The sequence below is a fragment of the Lichenostomus cassidix genome, chromosome Z (genome assembly GCF_008360975.1).
Source record: "Lichenostomus cassidix isolate B80296 chromosome Z, HeHo_3.0, whole genome shotgun sequence".
In the NCBI taxonomy this organism is placed as follows: domain Eukaryota; kingdom Metazoa; phylum Chordata; class Aves; order Passeriformes; family Meliphagidae; genus Lichenostomus; species Lichenostomus cassidix.
In genome coordinates, this window is record NC_139511.1 from 67,737,190 (window position 1) to 67,764,379 (window position 27,190).

The following is a 27,190-nucleotide window of genomic DNA, read 5'->3' on the forward strand; positions in this document are numbered from 1 at the left end:
ATGGCAGCACTGCCCATAATTGCTTTCTGAATTAAAACATTTCCTCCAATCTCCAGTAATAAGGAAAATGAAATCTTCAGGTGGGGTTTAGTAGCTCACCCTGAAAGAGTTCCATCTCATTCTAAACATTAAGCCACGTAGTGAATTCTGGGCACCTCTCTGCTTTGAGACCCGCGGGAGAATTAACTCAAATTCATTTTTAAAGGGGATTAATTAAACTGAATCAGGACTCTGTTTCAACACTCAGAATTAAGATAAGTTGAAGTAAGACCCTTTCAATTAACCAAAAGAGATGAGAGACCTCTTTGACATCAAATGAACGTGCCTGAGGAGCTGCTGGTGTGGCATGACCAGTCCTTTTTACGTATATTTAATTCAGACTGAATGACCTAGCATGGACAAACCCTGGGATGTTAAGACTGGGTGTGATCCCAGTGGGAATATCCACCTTCCCAGGTGTTTTGTGAGGGGACAGAAGGTGTGTAAGATGCAGGTTGCTCTGTAAAATGAGGCAATCGGTCTTGGTCTGTTCAGAGTCCAGTGATGTTGTGGAGCTTTCAGAGGTTTAGCAGCAGACATATTCCTTAAAAAAAAAATCAAAATTGCAAGTCTTTCATCAAGGATGGGAAATCTCAATAGAGAAGGTAAACTGGAGATAAGAGCTCCAAAACTTTTGTTGTCTGACAAAGTTTTGAACCACGTTTCTTTGACTGGGGTCTGTTCTTTGTAAACTTTTTGGGGAGGGGTTAAAGTTTAATCAGCTTTTGTGTACATTGGGAAAAATTTTGCTTTTGAGTAAAGACTCAGACTACTTTAGCTAATTAGATACCAAGGTGATGTGTGCACTATGTACACTTCTGACAGTTTCCTTTTCTTATCTCTGCCATCAGTTACTTGGCTGTGAAGTCTGATGTCTGAAACTCTGCCAAGGTTTCTGAACGGAGTCCTTCGTGTGGGATTTCTACACCTTTGGGCTCTCATTTCAGGGTATAAGAAGTTTTCTCTTTACTTTTATCTTTTCCTTTCCCTGCTTTCTGTTTTCTGCCAGCTGGGAGTCTGACATGTGATTTACTCTAAGTGTCTTGGAGACACTCTCTGAGTATCTTCTGGGTACTGTGGGTACTTCTTTTTAGAAGGAGAGCTGGCCAACTCACTTTTCTGCAGCAGAGGGAGTATGGGAAACTCAAGGAATTTTTCTTTCAAGCATTGTGCCAATTCGTATTTATATGGGATTTTCCTAATATCCAAACAAAGCTGTTAAATTCTCAAGTGGGGTGTCTGAGGAGCATCCCATGGCTCAGAGCTCAAGATGCACCCATGGCATGAACCTTCCAGTGGGCCTCAGTATAAAGTCCAGCTGGGGAAGGACAGATTCCCACCATGCCACCCCAAAACCCACTTGCATGTCCCCTGATCAATAACCCAGCAGTGAGTGTGAGACACCAGACTTGCACAAGAGCTGCCTAAGCACCTCCTAGAAAATGCCAAGAAGAGGTCTGTTCCTTTGGAGGGTCAGGGCAGCCAAGGTGGGATGTCCCAAGGCCACCAGGGAGCCGTGGGAGTGGTGGGGTCTGGCAGGGTCTCTGGAATCCCTGAGTGGGGTTTGCTGCACTGACAGGTTCCTTGAGGGGCTGGGGGTGCTAAGGCCAGCGAGATGTGCTGGTCATCCAGGGTGATTTGCTGAAGGTCCTGGGGGAGCTTGGACAAACCCCACAGGTTACTGCCTGCTTTCATACAGCCTCTCCTGGGCCAGTGCTCTTGAAGTGTTGCACTGTTCTCCCACCACAGCACTGAGCCTGGGATTGAAGAACATGTGAGGCTATCCTGTGGGTAAGAAGAGGTGCAGGAGGAAACCATCCAGGAATAGCCTAGGAATTGGTGTTTTTGCTGGTCCTGGGCAGGGAGGCTGGGGACCTGCCTATCCCTTCACTAAAGGAGCAGCACAGAGTTTTCTGAGCTGGAAAATTAAACTCTTTACATCAGACAAATCCAAAGCCAGGAATTAATTTTGGAAGAAGAGTTCCCTATTTTACGAACTCCAGCTGCATCTGAACAGGTTCAGTGTGGCTTTGCTAAATGCTTCTCTGAGCCCTGACAATCTTTGGAAAGGAACATGGTCCTCCCCGCCAGCTCCCCAAGAAGGTGAGCGTCAGCATGGGATGTGATTTCTACAACTTCTGCACAAAGCAGCTTAGCAATGGGCTCACTGGCTGGTGCAAAAAGCTCCTGGTGCTCCACTTCGTTGCTCTTTCCTGAATGTCAGCCATGGCTTTGCAGAGAATTGTTTGCAAAAAAGGCAAATGAGTCCAAAGAGAGCACAGTAAATGTAGCCTTGCATTATACTGGGGATTTTTAGGGTGAGTGTACTCCCCTCCCTCTAAGATTAGCATTGTCCTCTGCAGGGTGTGCTCTGGGCCAAATATTTCAGGGGCAAACTCAAAATTTTCCCACTTCCCATCACCAAACCCTGGATGGGATACACTTGCTTGGTATATGGGGCTGTACCAAGATAAAGCATGAAATCCTATGTATGGATCCAATGTTTTCACAAATAAAACTGGAGCCAAAGTCTGTTGTTTTTACTTTTAAAAGCTGATGTTATTTTCTTTTCCATGTAAAAACACTTGATTTACCAAAGGCTGCTTGTATGGAGTTTGCTTTGAGTCGAGGTTAGAAAAAGAGAAAGCCTGGACAGAGTAAGGAGTTGGGAAGCAAGAAAACATTTTCTGAGGTTTGCAGGCTGGGATGTGAATTGCTAAAGATTTAAGGAGACTTGCAGTTAAGGGACTTAGCTGAAAATGTCTCATTTTGACACAGAGCACACAGACTCATTATGACCTGCTTCCCAATTCTGGTTGTCACAGAAAATTCCTCAGAGGAAAGAGCCATTCCCAGGAGCATCAGGATGCTGAAGGAGACAGAGATGTGCTGACTGAGCAAGGGTGGTGAAGCTGGCTGTGTGGCCAGAGAGCAGAGGCACTGGTGTCTGATTTGGACCACAGGATGATTCAGGTTGGCAGGGACCTCAGGAGGTCTCTAGTGCACCCTCTGAAAGGCAGGGCCAGCTGTGGGATTGGACCTGGTTGCTCAGGGCTTTATCCTGATGGGTCTTGTAAACCTCCAGGGATGAGCATGCCTAGGCTCTGGGGTGGATAGGCTGTCTGGGCAGCTTTGCCAGATTGATTCTCTTCATGGAGAAGAATCTTTTCCTTGTATCCATCCCAAAACTCTCTTGTCTCTGAATGTAGCTCAGAGCAGCCCCCTAATTCTGCCTTCATTTACAAAGTCCCATCTTTTCTCTGAGTTGTTGTTGAAGAAGTGAATCCAGACTGGTCCCAGGACAGATCACTGCAGTACTCCTTTTATGACTGGCACTTTGGAGATCTGCTGGGGAAACTGATTTTTTCTCTCCCACTGTGTCATGTGCTGTGGGCTGTGGGGAGCCCCCAGCTCTCCATCTCATGGGCTTGGCTCATCCAGCCAAAGCTACAAAGATCCCTTTTTTTGAAGCAGTTAACATCCACAAGAGCCAGCTAAAGGTGATGGCTGTTTTCACCAAGTATTTGCCTCTCCTCCCTCATGCTCATTCCCTTTGCTCTCCCACCAGCAAATAAAGGGAGAGGAAAAGCTCATTGGAGTCCAGCTGGGGAAAGCCAGACTGAGCCATAACTAGGTGAGGCAGTCTTTATTGGGATCAGAGGGTTATGGAAAACAGAGTGCAGAAATGCTAAGAGGAAATTACAATTGCTCCCTTTTAATTTTTTTTCCTCCCTCTCCTGTCGCTGGTTTTTCCTCCTAGGTGTTGGGGTCTTTCCAGAGGCAATCGTTACTGTTAATGATTTTAGCTTGTTGGCTATTATCACATTTGTGCCTGGGGACTGCAGCTGGCTATCTGGGCTCTGGCAGGCCTTGACAGCAATCAGCTCCTTCCAGCTTCACACTAATTTTCTCAGGGGAGCTTAGAAGAAAATACTTTTTTGTTCATCCCCCCTCTCCTTTCTGCATGTCCCTCCTTTCCCACTTTCTTGCCTCCCTTTTCTGGGAGCTCTGGGGACACACAGGGGATTCTGGTGGAGAAACCCACAGTGAGGTGTGGGGCATTTGGATAGATCCAGGTGGGCAAACATCTCCAGGGAAGAAGCACCCCAGCTTTTGTTCCTCAGCCATGTTTGGGCCCAGGTTTGCATCGCTGCTGGTGCCCCAGCTGTTACAGAGACAAGGAGGGATCATTGCCATTATTTCATGAAAAGTGTACGTGGGTCTTTTTCAGTGGCTCAGCCTGAGTGCAGAGCTTTTACAGCCTTGAGTTTAATATTCTCTTTTTTCCCTCCATCATCATTTTATATTATTCAAAGCAAATCAGACAGCCTTTGAAGAACAGCTCAAAGCCTTTTTTCTTACTTTCTTTTCTTCTTCTTCCTTTTTTTTTTTTTTTAAAGGTGGGAAAGAGTGGGAGCCACCTGGTACATTTCCTTTCTCAATTCAGTGATTTTATTCATTGGGGAAGAGATCGCTTTGCATCTTTTTCTTTAAAGGAGTGTAAAAGGCAGGTAAGATCTGTATTTCTAAAAGCCCTAAAAGAGAGTGCTTTTCTGTAAGGGTGACCAGCATCTTCCTTGCACTGAAAGCAGCCTGGCTGGTGGAAATGTGACTATAATGTGGGGAAGGGCTCTGGTCTGGAACCAGTTACACTCAAAGCTGCTTAGCAAAATCGTTGCTCTGAGGCATTGCAGTGACTGCCCAGACTAATCTGGCAGACTGAGAATCTCCAAAACCCACCAAACCTAGTGAGGTGACCATCAGGAAACAGGTTGCCCAGGTGTGAGTTGCATTTTGGAGGTGTTTTGGTGCTCGACAGTGCTTTGGCAAGGAAATCTTTTCCAAGGGAAATTGTCTTTCCCACTGGAGAAGTGGCCTGGAAGCAGAGATCCAAGGCTGAAGCTTGTCAGGGGTCCAGGTGGCTGCTTTCACTATTGTCCTGGGACCTACCAGGTGCCTGGCAAAACCATCCCCTCCACAGTAAGTATGGGACAGCTTTTGGCCCTGCTGAAAATGGGGCTTGTGAAGGCTGGGAGGGTCTGCAGAGGGAGTCTACCCAGATCCCTGCTGGGACCACTGAGACACTGGAGCTCAGTCGGTATTTTCTCAAAAGAACCATTTTCACCTCAGTCAGAGTTAAAACGTGCTCTGAAATGTGGCACTTTAACGATTTTACAAACATCATGCTGTCACATCATCCCCCACCCCTCACAGGTGATAAGGGCACTGTGTGGCATTGCCAGAGCAGGTCCTGTGTACTTTTGTTTAGTTGCTACCCTGCTTTTTCTGGAGCAGAAAAATCACTGACAAAGAGTTGTGCTCCCTACCAACCCTCCTCTTCATGTCCTCTTGCTCCCTCTCAAAAAGCCCCTGCTTGGGGCTGTCCCAGGGCAGCTCGTGTCTCCACATGGTGGTGGGGGAAAGCAGAGATCACCAGTGCCCTGAAAATGTGGAGCTTCCTCTGGATCTTCCCTGTGCTGCTCAGGACCTTTCAGACCTGCCCAGCTCTGCTGCTCTCACCACTCTGAGAGGTGCATAAAACAAGTCATCAACCCCAAAGGTAATGGCCCCTCTGGGCAGGCTGCCAGTCATTTAATGCCTTCGCTAATCATCTAGAAGTGGGAATAAACAACATGTTAATGAAATGTGTGGGTGAAGCTAAACTGGGAGGAGCTAGAGGGGCTGGTTTGGATAGTGGAAGTAAAACAAAAGAGATTTGGGGAGGCTGGAAAGACAAGCAGGGAATTATAGCTTGATGTTTGGCTGGGGAGTAAAGGGAATACAAGTAGGCAGGGAAGCAGAGATAAAAGGCCACGTGAGGACATTAGGTGCCTGGGGTGAGGAGCAAATGCAGCTTCTATCTGTCACACAGATCTGCTGCACACCCCTGAAAGTGGGGACACAGCAGTGTGTGTCCATGCAGTGATGGGCACAGGAGCACATGTCTGGAACAGTGTGGGATGCCATTAGCCAGGACTGTGTGGGGAAGAGAGGCAGCAAGGTGAAGAAGGAGTGAAATCATAAAGGATGCCTGAAACATTACAAAAAAGTCTGTGCCCCGCATGAGTGGCCTTTGATGGAAGGCCTTTGAGTGAAAAACACTATCAAGCCTGTCTGAAATAGCAGCACATCAAGGGGAGGGAGTCACTTGAACAGAATAGAAGGTTTTATTCAAATTATCTCTGTCAGTTCCTAATGGCAGGATCTGCTGGCCATGAGTTAGAAGAGTCCCTTTACTTCAGGTAGACAGGGTCTAACCCAGCTTAACCCAGCTAGCTGGGGGCCAAGAGGGGACCCAGTGGTGCCCCAAAGACACCCCTGTGTGCAGAGGGGAGGAAAATGCTTTATGGCAGTGCTAGAACAGGAAAAAAAATGGTGTAAACATGTCTTGTGTGAGGAATCTAGAGGTAGTTTTCCAGGGGTTTGTGATGATAGCTGGCAATAGCCTGATCTGGAAAAAAAAGAAGGAACAAAGAAGAAACAAGGAAGGAGCATCTTCTGAAGATGTACTAATGTGGGAAATTCTTAGAGTGATAACAGGGGATGTTCAACAGCAGCTCCCTGCAAGTCCTGTGTGGATAGGACAGGCTAGGTGTCCAAAGAGGAGATGGCCAACAGCCCAAGGGGCCAGTGTCGAGGCACTGGACATATGATCAGAGATCAGTCAAAATCTTCTGAACTGGAGTTTTCAAGTAACATTTCTGTTGACATTTTTGCCAGCTATTGGAAGATTTTGAATGTGCCAACTCCCTTTCACTCTTCCTTCCCCTCAGCTTTCCCTGGCAGAAAAAAAAAATCATATTAAGAAGAAAATGGATGAATATTTAATGAAAATGTGCAGCCAGTTCTCTGCTCTGTTCACTACAGAAGAGCTGTTGCAAAGTACCAAAGCCCCTTTGCCCTGGTCTGAGCTTCCTCCTGGCTTCACAGATTGCCTTGGGTTCGTTTCATACTTCATCTGGGTTACTAAAAAGATTTTCTGAGTTCCTGGGTTGAACATAAAGTTTTCCCACATCTCTGCAAAATTCCGTAGAGGAATTTTCTGTGGGAAGCATATGAGAACCTCAAGAGTCTGATTTGTGGAGGTGAGTTCTCTTGTAAGGAGTCAAATCCCTGTGCCAGAGCAGGTAAGATGATGGGCTGAAATTAGTCAATAAGTTTGTTGGCTCATCTTTCAGCTGGAAAACAGAAGGAATGTGTGATACAAGGGCCTGAGAGGAAATTGACCTAAAATTCAGTCCCAGATGTGGACTCATTGATTCCAAACCAAGTGGTTTTAAGAGAAGTAAGGGGTGGCAAAGGCTTATTTCAATAAAATGGTCCACGTAAAGGTATCAGAAGCATGCCCATGAGAGAAGGACCTATCTGAGTGAGGAATTTAAAGGCAAAGCAGAGGGGGAGATTTACTAGGAAAAGCAAGAAAGCCGCCTCTCTCATCTCTGCTCCTGGCTCGGGTCTTTCCACGTCCACCCATCTCTGATGCTTTTGCTGCTCTCTCAGGGAGGGAAAATAAAACAAGTCATCAACCCTGGAGATCGCAGCCTCCTGGGCAGGCTGCCAGTTGTTTAATATTGCTGCTAATGATCTACAAGCAGAAGTAAACAGCATGTTAATGAAATGAGTGAAGGAGGCTGAACGGGGGGAAGCTGCAAGAGCTGGTTTAGAGAGGAAATTAAACACAAAGGTCTGGGGAGGGCAGAAGCTCACCAGGGAGAATCAGGACAGAATTGGTTTGGGGGTGGTTCAAGGGGATATATCAGTCAGAAAGGTGAGGAAAAGAAGGATAGAACAGTGCCAGGAATTTTGCCTACAGCAAGTGGCTGGTGAAGGAATGAGGAGACAGCTCTGGGTGAGAGAGGTCAGGAGCAGAGGTTGCCTGTCAGAAGTGAAGCCCAGCCTGTTGTCTCCTCTCCACTGTGGTCAGTGCCTGTGGATTTACCTCTAGCTCATGGGAGAGCCTGATTCTGAGCAGAGCATAGCATTGCTCTAGCCCAAAGCTCTTTTCCATAATAACCAACCAAAAGGAAATGTACTTGCCCAGCATGGTTGCCTGGGATTGAATCAGGGAGCCTTGAGCCTATCCCAGTGAGCCAGCTGTGAGGAGTGCAGGATTTATATTAACACAGCAGATCTGGAACTCACTGGAGTTATGGATCTTGCTTGTCTTGAGTACAGGTAGTGGGAGATGGAAGCTCTCACCAGTGCCACTGCCCTGAGCCAGCAGTGGAATGAGTTTGTTAGCATCCAGTCCTTGTGTGACCTGCAGGGAGGGGGAAGCCACTTTGAATAAATGGTCCCCCCAAACATTTCTCTTCTCCTGCTTTTTACCCCTCCCTCCCCCTCATTTGAAATTCATTGGCTCTAATTGCAGAGGTAGTCAAACTTTGGCTGCTTCTGAACTGCAGGTCTTCGAGGGGACTCGCACGCTAGACAGCGAGATGAATGATTTATTATTATATTATTATTTATTCATTTAAATTCATGAATGCTTATCCAAATCCAAAATTGCCCAATTTCATCCAGATCTGAATTTATAGATTTTCAGGCCAGATGGGACCGCTCTGATCAGCAGTCTGACCTCCAGCATCGTGCAGGCCAGGGAACGCCGCCCGGCAATTCCCACGGTGAGAGAAAGCTGCACCACTATGTAAATCAGCATTGTCAAGCTCAGAGGCTTCTCTCAAATGGTCTCCAGTGGAATCTGTGAAATTGCTGGGTGGTTTGCAGCTCTGCTTCCCAGGATGTGGCTGTGCATGGCAGAAAAGGCAGTTTCTGCTCTGTCTGGAGACAGCTGTGGAGAGATATACCAGCAGCATGTCAGGGCCAGGGGATCAGGCACTCTTCCCCACAGCTGTGGCATGGCAAAAAAAGTACACAAAACTAATAAAAGTCCCTACAGAGCTAATGTGAAAAAAGTTGCTTTGGCTACAGAGGCTTCCAGGAACCCAGGGGAAGTGAACTCTGCAAGCCAGGGTGGGTCCTGCCAAGCCAAGCGTGGTGGCTGCTGGCTGAGGGGAAGTCTGCATGGACATCTGAGCACAGAGAGCTGTGGCTTTCACTCTTCCCATTTCTTTTCTCCTCAGGAATATCCTTTTCAATTTCCTGACTTGTTTCTCTGCCTGTGTTGACGTCCCTGAACAGTGACACACCAATGAAACCTCAAAAACCAGGTGGTAATGTCTGTGGGTTGCCAGGGCTTTGAAAGGAGTTTTGGGTTTGGGGTGTGTTTGGGGAAGAAATTAGGAAGTCACACAGGAAACAAGTGAGTGATTAAAGGCAGACAAATTTAATAGGAAGCAAGCTCTGAATGGGATCCAGCCTACATCAAAGAGTGGGATAAGTACCCCATCTCCCACAAGTTCATTAAAATTTGTCTGTCCATACTCCAAAGAAGTGTTAGGAATCTGTCAGGAAAAACAAGGTAAAGGAAACCCCAGAGAGATTACCTTATTCTGTTTCCAAAGACTTCATGGTTCTGCTGTAAACCAGCTACTTGGAAAAATTGGGGGAATATTTTAGACACGGAAACATTGATTCCCTTCTCTTCTTTGCAAAAGGGTCTGGGAAGAGAGCATGTCTGCTCACTCCTAGTGCCACAGGTCCTGCAACCCTGGATAGCAAGTTCAGGCTGTGGAGTGGACAAGTTGAACAGAGAGACCTGTTGTGCCTTCAGGCAATGGTCCCATCCTGACAGAATCCTGGTTTATTAGGCTTTTAGTGGGAGGAAAACTCCAGTCTGGAGAGCTGGGTTTGCACACTGAAGTAATCTTTTGTAAGACCGTATTTATCCTCCCAAATCCATTAGATCTTTCTCCATCCACCCAGCCTGTGTTCTTGTAAAGCACAAACTGGAAAGAGGTGTGTGCTACGCAGGTTTGTAGGTGCTTCTCATGACTCCTTCGTGGCTGAGGTTCATTATCTGCCAAATGGCAATAATGATTCTGGTTGTTTACTCTCTCTAGTCTCGTGGTGACTACAGCTGGCTTGGTGGGCTCAGCAGGAAAGACACGCCAGCATCACAAAATGAATAATTGTTTTGGATGATTTAGCACACATGAAACACAAGCAGGATAGAAAGAAGAGACTCTAGTGGTTTGTGCTGCAGTCATATCTCATGTGGCCCTTCAAAGGAGCCCCAAAGGCTTCATACACTCTAACTTTCAGAAATTCAAAGATCACCTTATCTAGGATCAAAAGACAGAACCATTTCAGTGGTACACAGCAGCAATTAAAGATTAGAAGCATTGTAGTTTTCTTTTGCAATTCAGGCTGGTGGAATTGAAAGGAGGAGGGTGCAATCACTGGCTGGATGTTGTCCAGGACTCAGAGGCAGCATCTATACCTGTAAATTGACTGTAGCTAGGTCTGCTGTCTTGTGCAGAGGCCAGCTGGCACAGGATATCCTGCATCTGTACTATTGAATTCTCTCACCCTCCAAAAAAGGGGGATTTCATCCAAATTGCCTACTGAGAATGGGCACTAGTCTGTGCTAATTCCCAGGCTGTGTCTAGGCATCATTTGGGAGCATCCTAGCTCAACTGTGCCAAAAACATGCCAGGTACTGTTTTAACAACTAACAATACAGAAGATCAACTTCTAATGTCCAGGGATATTTTCACAACTGTCCATTCAGGTGGTGAAGATGTAGTATTGGAGCTTATTTTAATGCTGTTGCTAGAATATCTCTGGGTTCTGTGAGTAGTGATGGTTGGTCTCTTGTCCTCAGGTCCCCTCTGAAGGTCACTGCTGGGATCTTCTTTGCCCACAGGTTTCCTCTGATCTCCTGGCTGTGGTGACACACATGCTTTTGTCATGCTGTGGGCAGAACAGAGGCAAAGTGGACTCAGGAGAGAATCTGGCATTGGAAAGTCCTTCAGAATAGTGTTGAGGACTTGGGAGTTATCAGATGTTGGTCTTTCAGATCTGCAGTGTCTTCCCAGACTGGTTTATGGGGAGACCTGGGGAGTGCTGAAAGTATTCTCAGGGCACATCGACTTCATGAAGGAAATGAAATAGAAACTGTAACTGCTGTGGACAAAGTTCCTATCATCTACTCCACAGATCTGACCACTGCACTTTTATGTGCTATCTCAGAGGTCTGCCTTCCAAGAGTGTTTCCTATGTTGTAGGAAAAGCTGCATTATAGTGCAGGACTGGGCTGCAGCATGCTGCAAGCTGATGGCATCTCCCTTGTCCAAACCTGGGGTCAGGTGAGGCAAGGGTCATGACTTTGGCTGTGAAAGCAATGACGGTGGCTGTCAAAGGCTTTTTGGGAAGGAGTGGGGGGTGAGCTGACCTCTCTCACCCTCCCTGACACCCTTCACCCTGCTAATGGCAGCCAGGATGACTTTCTGCTAATGCAAATGTTCACAGCTGTACGCTGGATGTTGCTGAGTGGATAATGGCTGATGAGTTTGCCTGTAGACAGTCACTCCACTACCAGTGTGTAATTAATTGCTATGTAAAGTGCTCTGAGATGCGGTGCTGCTGAAACGCCGGGTGTATAAATGCCATCCCCACACAAAAGGGAACAACATGCAAATTCTCTCAATATATTTTTAAATACGAGCATTTTTCAGCTGTTTGCTCTTTTGTAAAATTTATTAGGCCCCCTCCTGGGAACGGGGAGGCAGCAAGGGCAGTGTGCATGGATGAGCTGGCTTCCAGGGGCTCCGACTGTTCGTGCTGCTCAGCCCCAGACTCCGGGGGGTCATCTGGTTTTTTCTCCTATTCCCTTAACCTCTGCTTAATTTTTGTTTCCCCTTTTGCTTGCTTGCTCGCATGGTGAGCTGCTGCCTGCCTGCCTGCCTGCCTGCCTGCCTGCCTGCCTGCCTGGGGAGGGCAGCAGGGAAGGAGAATTGCACAGAATGCTTTCTGTGCAAAGGGCAGAAGCTTGTAAGGGATCCAGCCTCTGTTTCCTTGTGAACCAGAAAAGTTCTTGTCCTGCTTCCTGAGCAGATGTGTTGTCCCAAATGGATGCAGCCCAGACAGGGGTGGTTTGAGGCCATTGGGAGTGCAAAGGCAGTGCAGTGGGGTGGCAGTAGAGGACAAAGCCCTGCCTGGCTACCAGCAGAGATCCAGCACCAGCTCCAAAGAGTGGGAATGATAGAGTGCCTTCCCTGGAAATAAGTCTGACACAACAAGGCTGACAAGTCTCAGCAAGGTCACCTGAGTGGAAGGCTATGAAATAACTTGGGTGCTACAGACTACATGAAGAAGGCAGAACGACTCACTGCTCATATGTGGCAGAAAGGAGAGAACATTCAGTGAAGATAGCCCACAAAAGTTTAAAACAAAAGGTGGGAAGTTGTGTTTCTTGGGGCATACAATCCTGTTTGGGAATTCATTGTCACAGCGGGCAACTAACATGCAAACAACTTAAAAAGTAGTAGAGTAATTCAGGTCCACTGCTGACTGTAGGACCCAACAGTTTGGTTGCTATTGCTGCTCCTAAACATCCAGCTGCCAGAAGTGTGGAGAATATGTGGGGGTGTGGATGTGTTGCAGTTCTTGCAGTCATTTCCTAGGTCTCTGTTGCTGTTAAATGGAGAGAAATAGGACATAAAGACTATATGGACTGGAAATCTATGTTTCTTTTATGTGCTGATATTTGATAGATTGAGCAATGGGTAGTTGACAGATCCTGGACAGAAATTATGAGCAGGAAATCTGTTTAATGAGCACTTTCCTATGGCATTCCTGAGAAGGCAGTCATAACTTAGATGCAAATTAATGTTTCCATCAATGGTCTGGAAATACATAAAAACAACGCTGCTGGCTAAATTGTACAGATAACCTAAAGTTTGGAGGAGTGATTAATATGGTTTGAGGATGTGTGCAAAGGACATCAGCAGTCTGGGCATGTAGAACATACATTTTCACAGCATCAAACTGGGAGAGAGAATAGGAACCAGGAGGACAGGTGGAAGCTATGGACTGGTGAACATCAGAATCACAGAGCAGCTGAGGTTGGAAAGCATCTCTGGGATCATCTACTCCAACCCTTTCTGCTCGGAACAGGGGCAGCCAGAGCAGGTTGCTCAGGACCACATCCAGTTGTGTTTAGAATATGTCCAAAGCTGGAGGCTCTGCAACCTCTCTAGAAATTTGTTGCAGTGTTTTAGCAATATTACGGTTTAAAAAAGCTTTTTCTTGTACTTAAATGGAATTTCCCATATTTCAGTTTGTGCCTCCTGAGCTTTTCACTGGCACCACTGAGGGGATTCTGTCTTTACTTGCCCCCACCAGATATTCATACTTGTTGATAAGATCCCTTTCTTTTCAACACACTGGCCAGGGCAGGTCTCAGTCTTTGCTCACACATCAGATGTCCCAATTCATTTGTTGTTTTTATGGCCCTCTGAAGGACTTGTTCCAATATACTCTTCTCTGCCTTGTACTGGGGGGCCCAGAGCTGTGCACAGCACTCCAGGTGAGTCCCACCTGTGCTGAGTAGAGGAGAAGGATCTCCTTCCTCCATCTGCTGGCAGAGGTCAGCCTAATGCAGCTTAGGAGCCTGTTGGCCTTGTTTGTGACAAGGGCACATTGATGGCTCATGGTCAGCTTGGTGCTCACCAGGACCCCCAGGTCCTTCTCTGCCAAGCTGCTTTCCAGCTGGCCAGTCCCAGTGTGCAGAGTGCCTCTGGAAGGCAACGACTCTGAAGGACATTGGGAGGTCCTAAAGGAAGGTCCTTTGCCTGGACCTGTATTCTCAGTGTGCTGGTGGGACCAGCTGATGTCAGCTTGAAGCAGACTGGTGAAAGGACAGGACTAATTCTACCTTTGGAAGGGATCAGACAACAGAAACCCATCTCCAGTCTGAGGACACGTGCTTTGTTAAGCAAAACAAGAAATTGGAGAGGATGCAGAAACCCACACAAATCTGGGCTGGAGAAAATGCTTCCAAGAGAGCAATTTGTTCAGCTCATCAGCAAGCTTGAGTGGCAGCTTGCTGTGTGTGTGCACCTGCTGTAGAGGACTCTTAAACCTCAGAGAGAAAGAAAGGCACAAGACAGACTGGTGCCCACAGGCTGAACACAAATAGACATGAGCAGGGTCCAAGCACTTGTTTTGTTGGTCATTATCTCTAGGAACAAACTGCCAAAGGTCTTAGAAGAGATTTCACCTGGTGAGGTCTCTGAACTAAGGCTGTGTGGCTGTAGTTGAACCCAATCTATCAGGTGTCTCTCTGGGGTGCTGGGATGCCCAGGATTGAAGGCTGGGCTCTTCTTGCTGTGGTCTTTGGCTCTGACTTGAGTGCTCCTCCCTGAGGTGGTTATGAGCACAAGGTGTGATGTATGGCCTTTGCCTGCTCCCCACATGTCTGACAGGCCATGTTCAGCCTCTCTTGATGTGTTTTAGCCTGCACAGGCTGGCATGTCAGGTGGTTTAGGGTGGGGGAATAGCAGGTGAGTTTGGTGCAGAGGGTGGATGTTACCTGGGGATGGAAGAGATGCCATCATTCACAGAATGGCAATAACCCTACAGAAGGTTTCTAGGGCACCCAGGGGGCAGCTGGCTGGAGTTGTTCTTTTTCAGAGGACAGGGGAGACCAGTGGCAAGTGGCTGTCTTTATCTTTGGGCATTGATTGGGCTACTGAACTTGAAAGGAAGAATCTGTTGCACCTTCACATGGAGTAAGTGTCACTGTGTAGCAATCCTGGTGGATTCCTCAATTCTGTCATGCCACTTTTCTTGGGTTTCCCTTGGAATCTCAGCTGTTGCCGACATCACCAGTATCTATGCTACTAGTGGATGTCCTGTTTGAGGAAGATCATTTATTCAGTGATAAGCTGACCCAAAATTTTCAGCCAAGAGCCTCTTTAAGCCTCTTGGCAAGAGCCACTAACCATAGGTGCTGCTCTAGCTTCCTGCAAACAAAGCAGAAATGGAGTTGCAGAACTGTGATGGGGAGAAATCTACAGGCACAAATGTATTTTCCTTTTTCTGTGCTTTTACTCATCACCTGCAACAGCTTCTATTTCTAACCCTGTGTTTAAAAAAACCCAAAACAAACCCCTGAAAGTCAATATTTATTTTTCAGTCTCCCTCTCCCCTGCTGTTCGTCTCTGAATTTAATGCTTTTGAAAGGTGAATGATTGACGATTTACTGAAAATGAAGTTAAAATATAAATAATTCCACGATTTCGCTGCTGTATTAAGCAGGCATATAAGAAAAGCCCAGAAGACCAAGGTTGGCTTTTATTATTAACAAGGAAAGAAATTAAATTTAAATAAATGTAATATTTATTAAAATTTCCTTTCACGCTGTTACCTGAGGTTCATAAAACTTTTGAGCTGTGTCAGCTTTGCACTCCCCAGTACATTGAACTCCAGGGAAAACTATAAGCAAATTCTTAAGATCAATGCAAACTACTTCTCCATTACTCAAAAAAGGGAATTTTAACTATTTTTGAAGGCCCCAGGACTCCACTAATCCAGATATAAAGACTTTTTTCACCTTCAAACTTCACAGTTCCAACTACCCTTTCACCTTCTCCCATGCCCACCCCAAAACACATAGCCTTTTACACACTGGGGAGAGTGACTATACATCCTTTAACTCAGTTTCCATCTTTCCTATGGCTCCTTGCCAAATGGAATTAGCCAAAAGGTGGAGAAAGCCACTCTGAAGCTGCCCCTGTGCCCAGCCTGTCCCCATGGCTGTGCCAGTGCTGAGAACAGATGTAAGGCTCTGCTAGGTGGGGATTACCAGCTGATCCAGGTCAGGATTTGAAGACCCTGTAGGACTTGGCTTGGTGTTTTAAATGAAAGCCTGTATGAAGTAGCCTTGTCAGGAACACAGTTGCACACCAGCCCTGGGCTTCAAAAACCTTCCTACCTACGCCATTGTCTTGGGGTGATTTTATGATGGCACTCTATTCCTGATTGTCTGCTTTATGCCCAGAAATAAATCGTCACTTTGAGTCTGGGGTGGAGCGAGAGCCAGGGAGCTCTGTGGGCTTTCTTCAAGCCCTCATTTCCAGCGTGCTTGGTGTGTTTATGTTAGCTTGTGGCTCTTTGCTAGCTCGGTTTGTGTCAGCTGAGACAAGCAGTTTTTCCCTGGATGGCAACAGTAATCCTCCGGCGGCTCTGTGGTTTCTTCTGGAGCTCTTTGTCCTAGCCTTTGTCCAAGATCGTGCCACTGGCAGGGGCTGCCTGGTACCAACCAGTGGGGAAGCCATGGGACCACCCCTTCTCAGCCAGGCCTTGGGAAAAGCTGAGCCAGTGAAAGAAGGGACTTCAATAGACCAGTTTCATCTGCAGTGAAGAAGAGACCAAGCACGTTGGAGTTTAGCGTGTTCCCATCTTTTTTTTTCTTGTCCCCAACCTGCTGTGTGGACTCTTCTTCCCTCACTGGGGACAAAGCTGTTGGCCATTTTGTTTTCCCCTTGCACATGGCTGGTGGAGATTTTTCTCTTCCCCTGCCATTTTTGGTTTTATTTGTTCTGCTCTGTGTGTGTGTGGGTCAGGTTTTGAAGGTTCAATAACCTAACAGCTATAAATTTATTTTGTGTCGTGTGGGCACTTTGTCAAATAAACATTTTTTTCACTTTCACTGACCAATATTTATTTCATATTGGCAGGAAGGGATTGCTAAAACCCCTTTTCTTAGGGGAAACACTCATTCCAGAGTGTTTTCTCTCAAAACTTGTTGCTAAACCGAGACAGCCATGCAGACTCCATTGTGCTTCTAGAGCTTACTGGAGCATGGCTCAGCTCTTCCTTAGAATTGAAGAAATCAGGGAGAGAAGTTTTAAAAGCTTTGAGGGTGTGGGGCTAGGGGCTTAGACCTGTCCTTGGGTCCAAGTTATCCTTCACCTCAGCTGTGTAGATACTTGTTCCTGGAGTATCTGTCCTCTGAGGAGACCTGGGGGCTACATGGGGAGGAAACACCAGGTTGCAGCACCTTCAGCTCTGCCCTGTCATGTGGGTAGGCTGGCTGAGCTGTGCCAGGAAACTGGTCTGAAAGCACCTGACAATTAATTGCCCTTTTGGCAGAGGTGACCTGCAGGTAGCTCTGAGCCCAGGCAGTGTGGTGGCCGCAGGACCAGGCCTTCAGCATCTCTCTGGTGACAACAGCACAGAACAAAACACTTGTTTGTGTGGGCTGAACATCCTGAATGCAGCCTATGAACATAAGGCAGGGTACACCTCTAGTTTGTTTTGGGAGGCAGGAGAAATTCAGCAATGAAGGAGCCATCAAAATTTAACTTAGGCACAGGGGAGTCTGAAGGAGAATCAAATACAAATGCTCTGCCTCAGAGGAATTCACCTATGTGTAAGGGATCTCAGTCCCTGCATTAGTCGGTCAATACTGCCCAGACTTTGAAGATTTCTTGCACAGAGGAAAGTTTTGCTCCTGGTGAAGTCACTGGGTGTGGAGAGAAATAGTAGTTTGGAGTTTGCAAGAGTGGATTCAGAGGGAAAAAAAGAGCTGTAAGAGAATGTGCTTTGATGTTGATAAACGTGCCTTGTGAAGGCGTTAAAAAAAAGAAAAAGCTGAGAGAAAGAGGGATGTTGAAAAGGATGATAAAGCAAGAAAAAGATCCATGGGATTTGGAAGCATTTGAAGAAACCTTTTTATAAAGCTGTGCTAGGCACGTCCTGTCAAATCTCTCCTGCTGTGAGGAATTTTCATGTTACTTTGCAGATAAACTTGTAGAGAGCACGCTGTCTGCCTCCATGGTGACAGAACGGCATCTCGAAGGGAACGGCCCTGCATCATCATTTCTCCTTCAGCTCCAGGCAGCATCTGTCACTGCAGAGCTGGGCTGGGAGCTGTGAATTAGACCCTTGTCCTCCCTGGGCTGGGGAAGCTCAGCGAAGCTGCATTTGTTCCATTTTAGCCTGATGTGGTTAGGGTTTCCTTTGGACTTGGTTGGGCAAAGCATCACTTGCTCATGAGGGACTTGTTGCTTAGATCTTTGTTCCAAACTCCAGCTCCTGATAATGTTTTTAACCTCTATTTTCTGTCTCAGGGTTTGGAGGGAGGAAGGGAGAAAGAGGTGACATAGGATGCAAGATAACTGAGGTCTGGAGTCAGTCAGGCAGAATTCATAAACTATCAGGCAGAAGGAGGAGAGCATTTGTGCCACCAAAGTCTGGCTTCTTAAGGATGGAAGGGTTAATGGAATTGTACTGCTTATGCCATTCTGTTGGTTGGTGCCCCTCTAACGTTAACTTTTAACTCCTTTGAAGGAAGTTTCAGTGGAGCAGAAGGAAATCTCAAAGTTGCTAAGCTCCTGTGTGTTTTGGGAAGGAAGGTATGGAGGAAGGGTGTCCTCTGGACAGCTCCTGATGTTCGTGGGTATTACCCCTTCATAGGCCCTAGTAAGCACAAGACTCCCATAACACAAAAAGAGACAAAAACACACACACACACACACACACACACACGTTCACACAAAAAGACTTGGCCTTGAGTCACAGGAAATCAGTCTTGGCTCTTCAGCTCACAGAAATTTTGGGTGACTCAACTGAAAATGAGGAGACAAAGGCCTAGCAGAAAAAGAAAGCAAGAAGAAACAAACACATAACATCAGAAACTGATCCACAGAATATGTGAAGTGGTATCAGAATATCAGAATATGTGGTATTGAATATGTGAAGTGTTTTTGTTGGAAGGGAATGACAGCTCTGGACTTTTCCTGCGTGTTCTCACCTCACACCTTTTCCTGGTGAGACCACCAGTTGTGCCAGTTCTCCATGGCCTTGCATTACAGGGGATGAGGATGCTTGTGTTTGTCACAGAGCTGTGTGAGTCAGCTGAATGTGTCTTTGAGGAGGAGGCAGTTCATACCCTATCTGCCTCTTTCCTGCCACATCCTTGTCTACCTCACTGTCACCGCACTACCTTGAGAGGTGTGAGGCTGTTTCTCAGATAAATGTTTTCTTAAGGTGTGCTAGAAGACTGTGTTGGACATTTTTGAGCTCCTGCTTGGAGCTAGGCAGGGCATACCCAGCTGGGAGGCAGCTGTTTTCAGCCATGCTCTGCCCTTGGGCTGCTCTCTCATGGTGACTGTTGTGTCTGTGTCATCTTCTTACTGCACCTTCACCCCACTACTTGTTACAGTCAGCTCTTCCCAAAATGACACCCCAGCTCTGTAAGCCAAAGATTGCTTTGGTTTAGTCAGAGATTGAAAGGCAAGTAACAACTGACAGCCCTGAGTGAAATATATCCTCTGAAAATATTTCTCATCAGAAAATTGATTCCATTTTTTTTGTGAAAAAGAATCTTTCTATAAAACAATATCAGTTCTGTAGAATTTTCCCTCCTTTTTCTTTAATAAGAAGTTTTTCACCTTTTTGGTTTTCTTTCCCCCTTTGATAATTTGAAAATTCTTTGTGTTGATCAGTTTAAAACAGGAAAAATCCTACAGAAATATCTGCCTGATATTCCTTTCTTCACTTTTTTTATTACTTTGGGTTGTAGAACAGTCCATAGGTCACAGGTGGTCCCAGTATAACACTGGCCACCAAAAGAAGAACTCACCTTCAGTTAGCCACTCGTGCTCCAAGTAAATGGGTGAGGCCATTAATATAATGACACTCTGTGTGTTTTTGAGGGGATTGTATTTGAGTTTGTGGGCTCAAATCCTCCTTTGGACTGCAAGACATTTGAGTTTTGCATTTCTGCTGAGTTTAAATCGGTACTCTGCAAAGGAGGAAGGCAAAGGGAGAAGGGAAGGAATATGGCAGATGATGGGAGGGGAGGGGACAAGAAGGAGAAGGTGAGCATGTGTGGGAGCTCCAGCGCTGGTTTCATGATTCCTCCAGCTTGACTTTTAAGGGATCAAATCTTCCAATTCTTACAGGATAGTCCCTGAGGCCATGTTAAGTCACCCTTGCAATTACTGTCTTTAAACAGAAAATTTGGAGTGCTTTAAGAGCATATTCCCTCATATTAAGAGACAGTACAGATATGAAGCAGTGTGCTCCAGTGAGCTGGAGTTAACTCCCCGTTTTTCCACCTCTGTGACTCTGGTACCAATCTCTGGTAATTTCGCTTTAGCAGCTCGGCTGCGGCGTGTTAACTTCTGCTCTGTGAGGTGAGAATACGGGTATTGCTGTGGACCACGGAGCTCCTGCAGCTGTGTTGAGCTGGGAGGGGCTGCAGCTCTCCCCACATGTCAGACAGAAGTGTTTCAGGCTAAGCCTTTATGATAAATTAGGGAATGTGGTCAGCCAGAAACAGCCAGAGCGCTGTTTTATTAATCTGCGGGTGGATAACAATAAAAATGATGAAAGATCTAATCAGCTACATTATTACCTGGAGGTTGGTGGGGCCAGGAGAGAAAAGGGGTGTGTGGGTGATGTTGGTGCTGGGGAGAGTTCAAAGACAGGGAGAGGCAAGAGCATTGTCTTCAAGCACTGTCAGACAGTAAAACCGGGGGGTGAAAACCTTGCTAGAGATGACACCTTCAAAATTTCAGCCTTCAGCACCCCTTTCTCATTTGCCATTTTACAGCTTTTTAAATCTGGAATATTTTTTAGCAGACAAGTTGCCCATCAGTGCCTGATGCTCCCTGTCTCAGTTGCACCTTCTTCTAGTTCCCTCGGGAAGGACCATGCCAGGAAACCAACAAGACATTCCTTGTCTGGCAGGAGGTGGGGAAATACCCCTTTTCTGTACTGCATTCTACTGGTGTGTCTTTAAAATCTTCTGCAGTACTTAGGAGACTTTGGTGAAAGAAATTAGAGGGTTGGGGGACTCAGGCCCCTTTGTCATTTGTTATTAGCTGGAGGGGTGTTGTACAGTGAGTGAGAAGCTTATGGTGGTGGATAAAGCCTTTCAGGTATTCTCTGTGCCCCTTTTCAAATTAGGTACTTTTTCTTTTGGTGTAGTGAGGTAAACACAATACAGGAGAGTCCTGTTTAAGTACCTGGATATGGAAGAACTGGAAGGCTCCAAGTCTCCATTAAAGCTTTGATTTGGCAGCATCACAAAGTCTTGCAGTCAACACATCTGTATGCAAATGCATTATGGACAGATAAAGAGCCTCTGTTCTTCTCTCTCTGTCATATTTTGCGTATTATTTGCTTACAATTCATGTCTGTCTCATATTCTCTGTGGTAAAAGCATATTGAGGAAAGTCATCTCCTTTCCCAGCAATTTTCTCAGCTTCTCTTGATCATTAACATGCTGGAAACCACTTGAAAGAAACACTGCAATTTTTTAAGGGATTTTATTCATTTATTCATCAAGGTTAAGGACCCTGAAAAACTGCTGTCTACATCTTTTAGCACTTACTTCTTTCAAATCTCATATACATTATAGTCCTCAATCTGGAGTTCTCTTTTGCTATGAGGTTTTCTCTGCCTGTATCTTCTGTTGCAGTCTGAATATACAATAAACCCCTTTAAAATTAGTTATACTGCTACAGTTGTCAGGAGAACTCAAGTAATCTGATGAATTTAGTAAGAATTCCAGGCTGTGAAACAGACACAATGAAATTCTCTCCTTCAGCCTTCTTGCCTCATTATTAAACCTTCAGTTTATAGTGTGCAGACAGTCGTGCACTATAATTGAGGTTGAATTGCCATTCTCATTATAAATCCCCTTTTCTCGTGTGCTCATAACTTCAACCAACACATGGGCTGAAACTGTGTGCTCTCACTTTCAGCCCACAATAGAATATTTAACTCCATGATCTATAGGCTTTAGCTCTGCTGCCATGGTCTGCTGCCCCATATATTTCACCATAACAGGAGCTTCTCTTGAGGTTGAAATACAAAAGTTGCACATTAGCAGGTTTGCCTGGCTTAGGCACCAGTCTTGCATCTGTATTTTAGGTAGCTGGTGCCCTGGTGGGGGCAGTGGCATTTCCTAGCCAGCCCATTTCTGGGCTGGACAGAGTTTTTTAGGGTGGTATTTTTCAAGACCCTATCTGCCAGTTTCAGTACAAGATGTCACTCTGAAGCCTTTAAAAGCAGCTATTCCTCCCCACTGGCTGGTCAGGAATTTAGGTGCTTCCTTCATTCACTGCCCAGAACTTAGGTACAGCTGAGATCCAACAAAACTATCCCTCTGTTTCCATCCCCTGTGAGAGTGAGGTCTGTAAGCCCAGTCTGAATCTCATCAGGGGATCTGAAACTGTTGATTAGATCCTCTTGGACTCTGAGCAACTCTGTTAAGCCTCCAGTACCAGAGGCAGGGACCTCCTTTCCTCTCTGTATGCTTACGTGTTCTGACTCTCCTGTGCTTTACTGCCTACCCCGGCATGTAGAGGGAAGCACTTGGATGCAGTTTCACACACCTTGGTATCAAGTCCTCTGAGGAAGGGTCAGTTCAGATGGACAGTTCAATGTTGCATCTCAGTCTGAAGCCAAGAAGAGCAGAAAGGAGCAGCACTCAAGGAGGAAGCAAAGGTTTGGGGTTTGGACCTGGGTTCTGGTCTTTGTCGCGTGTTTTGTGCGTGCAGTCTGATGATGCAGTCAGGTCTGATGACGAGAGCTCTGCTGACCCAAACAGTGGTGACTTCAGGCTCAGATGTTGGCATTGGAAGCTAGATGGGACCATTTCCACATAACAACGCTTGAAGTGATGCCTGCAATGAAATAAAACAGGATATCTACAGACAGACCATGCTGCAATGTCCTGGGCAGATGACCGCTCCATGTCTTGTCCACTCTCCACAGGCAGAGGAAGAGTTCCCCTGCCCAGTTTCAGCACAGTGACTTCTCCCAAGGTGCTTCATGGAGAAGAGTCAAGAGCTGAGCTTTGCCAGAAACTCTTTCTCAGAGTTTGTGGAGAGGAGTGAAATGTGAAGGATAGGGAAACACTAGTATTTGTCAAAAAACCTGAGCCAAAAGGATTTATGTGAAGAGTTGGTTGCTTGGTTGTTGTTCTTTTTTTTTTTCCCTAATGTATTTATAATGGAGAGAAGGAGGTGGAGGAAAAGCTTTGCTTGAAAAGGAATTTGTCGAGTTGGGAAGTATGAGGTAAGAAACAAACAACATCTTACAGCCAGGGGAGCCATGGACTGAGACCAGTCCTGTACGAAGACAGCTGGCATAGGGGAATGTTTTTGATGCCTGCTGTCAGAGAGGCCATGGCTGTTCACTAAATCCCTCTCTCTGCCCTCACTGCTGTGGTCCAACACCTGCTCAGGGACTAGACAGAAGCACTGAGGGAAGGTGCTGCCATTTATCCCCACAGTTTATTACCAGCCCTTCATTCCTGCTGCAGAGGGGGAAACCTCTGCCTGTCTGTCTCTGTAAGTCTAGTATCTCATCAATTTTCCTTGGTCAGCACTGCAGGCTCCCCTCCATCCCCCCCTTGTGTGAGGGTGCCCATGGCAGGGGCTGAGGGTTCAAGAGAACCTGGCAGGACCTAAGGACACCATGGCAGTGTTTGTAGAGCTCATCTGCCAGAGCCTGAATCCCTGTTCTCCTCCAGGCATACAGCTCAGCTTTCTCACACCTCTCCCCCACTTTCTTTGCTCTCCAAGTGCTACTTGTAGGAGTTGAAAGTGAAGTGACAGAGCCTGAGGGAAAGGGGAAAATACAGTCTGTGTCTCTGAAAATGTAAAAGGGGCCCTTCTGTGTATTTTGTTCCTCTCCTGATACTCAACCCTGTCCCCAGCTGAACTGCTGTGACCAACTGCACTGAGAATTTTGGTCCTAAAGTGCAGTGGAGATGAGAAAAAAGCTAAGGTGGGGGGGTGGGGGGAGGGAATGAAAGTGGCTCCTGTGCTGCTGGCATGGGGGATTTTCTTTGATGTAGATTTTATTTTAGGTGACAAAGCTTAACATCTTCCTTAATGCTGTTTCCTTCATTTCAGTTCCCCGCATCAGAGGCTGCACTCTCTGGGAGATGGTGGTGTTCCCCTGCGTGGTACACGTGTGTTTTGTGACAGTGTCAGGAGTCCTGACATGCTGGCAAAGCACTTTCTAGCACCGTTTCCCTCCTTCATCGTGGCAGGAGGGGCTGGGCAGGAGCTCTCCAGGCTGCCCTGAATCACTGGGCTTAACAGCTCCTTTCAAATCCTTTCCCTAAGAAGTACTTCTGGCAATCACTGTCCACATGTGCCTGGGCTGGACAGATTTTTAAGAAGTAGGTTGTCTGGAATAAGGTAGCTTTGAGCTCTGCTGATGGCGTTATCCCTAGGAACCATGAGAAGGTTTTCTGCAGCCACCAGAGCTGTTCTGAATTTTTAATGAATTTGGAAATCATGCCTCAAGCTTGGTCTGTTCCAGAGACAGTGTGTAACAAAGAATCACATCCAGTGAACACCCAGCCCAGAAAATGAATATAGGGTGTTTTGGGTAAATCCAAGTTTTTCTCTGTTAAAACGTTGTTGCTAAGAAAATTTTACTGCTCTCCAGTTTTGACCATCTGATGAAAGCTTACATGGAACACAACTAAGGGCACATATGTTAGGCTGAGTGGTTGTCTGGATTTGTGTATAAACTTACAGGTGTGGGGATATAAGAAATATAAGAAGATATATGTTGACCTAGAAGACAAAAATTCCCATGGAGTTTTGCTCACCCATCTCCACCTCATTATTATGTTCCTCTGATTCAGCCTTCCTCTATTGAACTAACCATCCTCTGTAGAACTGTGGTAGCAAACAGGAGGGCAGAATATTGTGTGTGTTTTCTGTCAGGCACTGTCACTGAGTTGACCTGAATAGTTGGCATGTGTTGGTTTTGGTTTTGTTGCTGTTCCTCAGCTTGATTTTAAGCTTTGTGGGCACCACCATTTTGTCTGTTCTGCAGTGAAGGGTTTTAGGTACACACAGAGTGTGACAAGTCAGATTATGACCACTGGAGAAAGACAAATCTTTCCTGCTGAACTATTTTTCACAAAGGTTCATCTTGACTCCTTCTCTGTCCTTCAACTCCTTTGTAATCACTAGTAGGAACAAAACATTTAATTTTGAGCTTCTTGGACTTAAAGGACTTCGTTATTGTTTGCACATGTCAAGGTCCATGTGAATTGCTGCAGTACCAGAAAAAACTCAGTTTGTGTAAGCCATTCTTCCATCCTCCCACCCCCTGCCATAGGTTCTTTTCCTTCACCAAGTGTCATTTCCCATGAAATACTGAAATATCTTGCTTGCTAGATATTTTTTGTGAAGTTCTGCTGCTTTTGATTGAACAGTTTTCTCCATTAAAAGTGTATATGTTTTCAGTATTTTTGCCCCTTCTGTGCTGAAAATGTAGGCTTTGCAGGCTGGATTTTTCATTTTTTTTTCCCAGTGTGGTCTGCTATGGAGATGTGTGGGAGATTTGGCTCCTTCCTTCTTTTCCTGCAAAGTTCACATAGGTCAAATGCTACCATAGATGTTCTAACTTTATTTTTACTCCTTCAAATCCCCACCAGCCTCCTGGACTTGACTTTACAAGTCCTTTCATGTCACTTCAGACTGTAGTAGGAGGAAGTGAAAATTACGGGCCACAGGCAGGGATCCAAACAGTGCTCTCTCTCTCAGAAAGGGGCTGGCACTTTTCCACGGGCCTTCATTGTATTTTATAGCCATACTACAGTATTTAACAGCATAATTTAGTAAGTGCCAGTACTCTGTCGTGGAGTGTGGAGAAACTGTCTTATTCAACCCCTGGCGACGTGCGCCGATTCAAATAACACACTGTGAGGTAAAGTTAATGTTTTCTGGAAATGGAATTGGAGTCAGAAATGCCCTTTTTGGCCATCAGCATAAACACTGTTGTCATCCTGATCAGCAAGTGGAATTCAAAATCTTTTGCCCTTAAAAGGTGACTCAACCTCATGTTTTAATTAATCTCCCACCAATATATGATATGAAATAATTAAAGAAAGTCAAAATCCTTGCCATTTATCAAAAGAATATCCTAAAAGTATCTGCAGAAGACCCACTGCAACACAAAATCTTCCTGAAGCTGTTTCTCACACTTTAGACTATGGTGCCTCATCATGCCTTGTGTGCTTTTAATGCTTGGGGGAAGATAGGTCTGGCTGGGATCCTAGATTGCCATCTGATTTAAGGAAGGTAAAACAATGACTCTTCTGGGCTGTCACAGAGACCATTTCATGTTTACCTCGGCTGTGCAGCTGCCATCTGTGTCTTACTTTGATTATCAGGGAGGTCAGCTGTCAAATGGAGCAGGAGGAGGCAACAGTTGCATAAGAAGCTGGTCAGATATCATCTCCTGAAGAGATTTTAATATGTTCTCCAGACCAAAAAGCTGCAATAGTTCACCATAATTTCCACTGGCCTTACCAGACTCTGTACTCAGATGAAAAAAAAAAACAACCAACCCAAACATCAAATCTATGTAAAGTCATTAATCACACTTGCAGTCACAATGTCAGGCCCTTCCTGCAGAACTGGTGCAGTTTGGTTTATACTGTATTGATTTCTGACCTGTAGCCAGGTTTAAGTTGGAGTTTCCACTGCCTGTCAGCCAAGGAGCAGTAGGAATTCCCTTAGCTAAGATGTGAGTTGTGCTGTGGGGATTTTGCCTGGAATGTGTAAGTAGCTCACAAATGGTACAGGTGGACTTGGCCTGGTGAGGACAGCCAGTGATGGGTTATCCAGGGCACATCTGGCACACAAACTGTTCTCCACTGGGTCGAACTGGAGCTGCTCTGTGGGCCAGAGTAGTTCCTCACAATGTGTGCTGAGGTCCTGGCCCCTCTGTATACCTCAATATTTCTTTGGGTGAGTGCTTTTGTGCTCACCATTCACCCAACCCACACTGGTTTTCCTTGAAGAGAAACCGTGTCCAGAAAGAAGATGCAGCAAAGCCTGGTGCATCTCCCAGGTTGGACAGTGGTGAGGAGAGGGGCTGCACTGGCTGCCTATCCCACAGCACAGGTGTGATTGAGGATATACAAATTCATCTGTGCAGCCTTCGAAAGCTTTATTTCATGAGATTAAGAAGAGATGTGGCCAGAAGGCCCAACCTGATTTCAGCAGGAGGCTGGAAGAGAAAACCACAGAGGTTCTTCACATCAGCACTGCCATGGCTTGGGGTCTGTGCCTGTTCTGCTGGGGAGGTTCCAAGGGCTGCTGTCTGTTGTGGTAACAGACACACATGTGCACACCCACAGCAACCACAGGACCACAGAATCAGGAAACATCCCATGTTGGAAGGCACCTAGAATGTTCACATGCTCCAAATTTTCATGGGAGAGGGATCTTAGATGGGGTTATCTAGC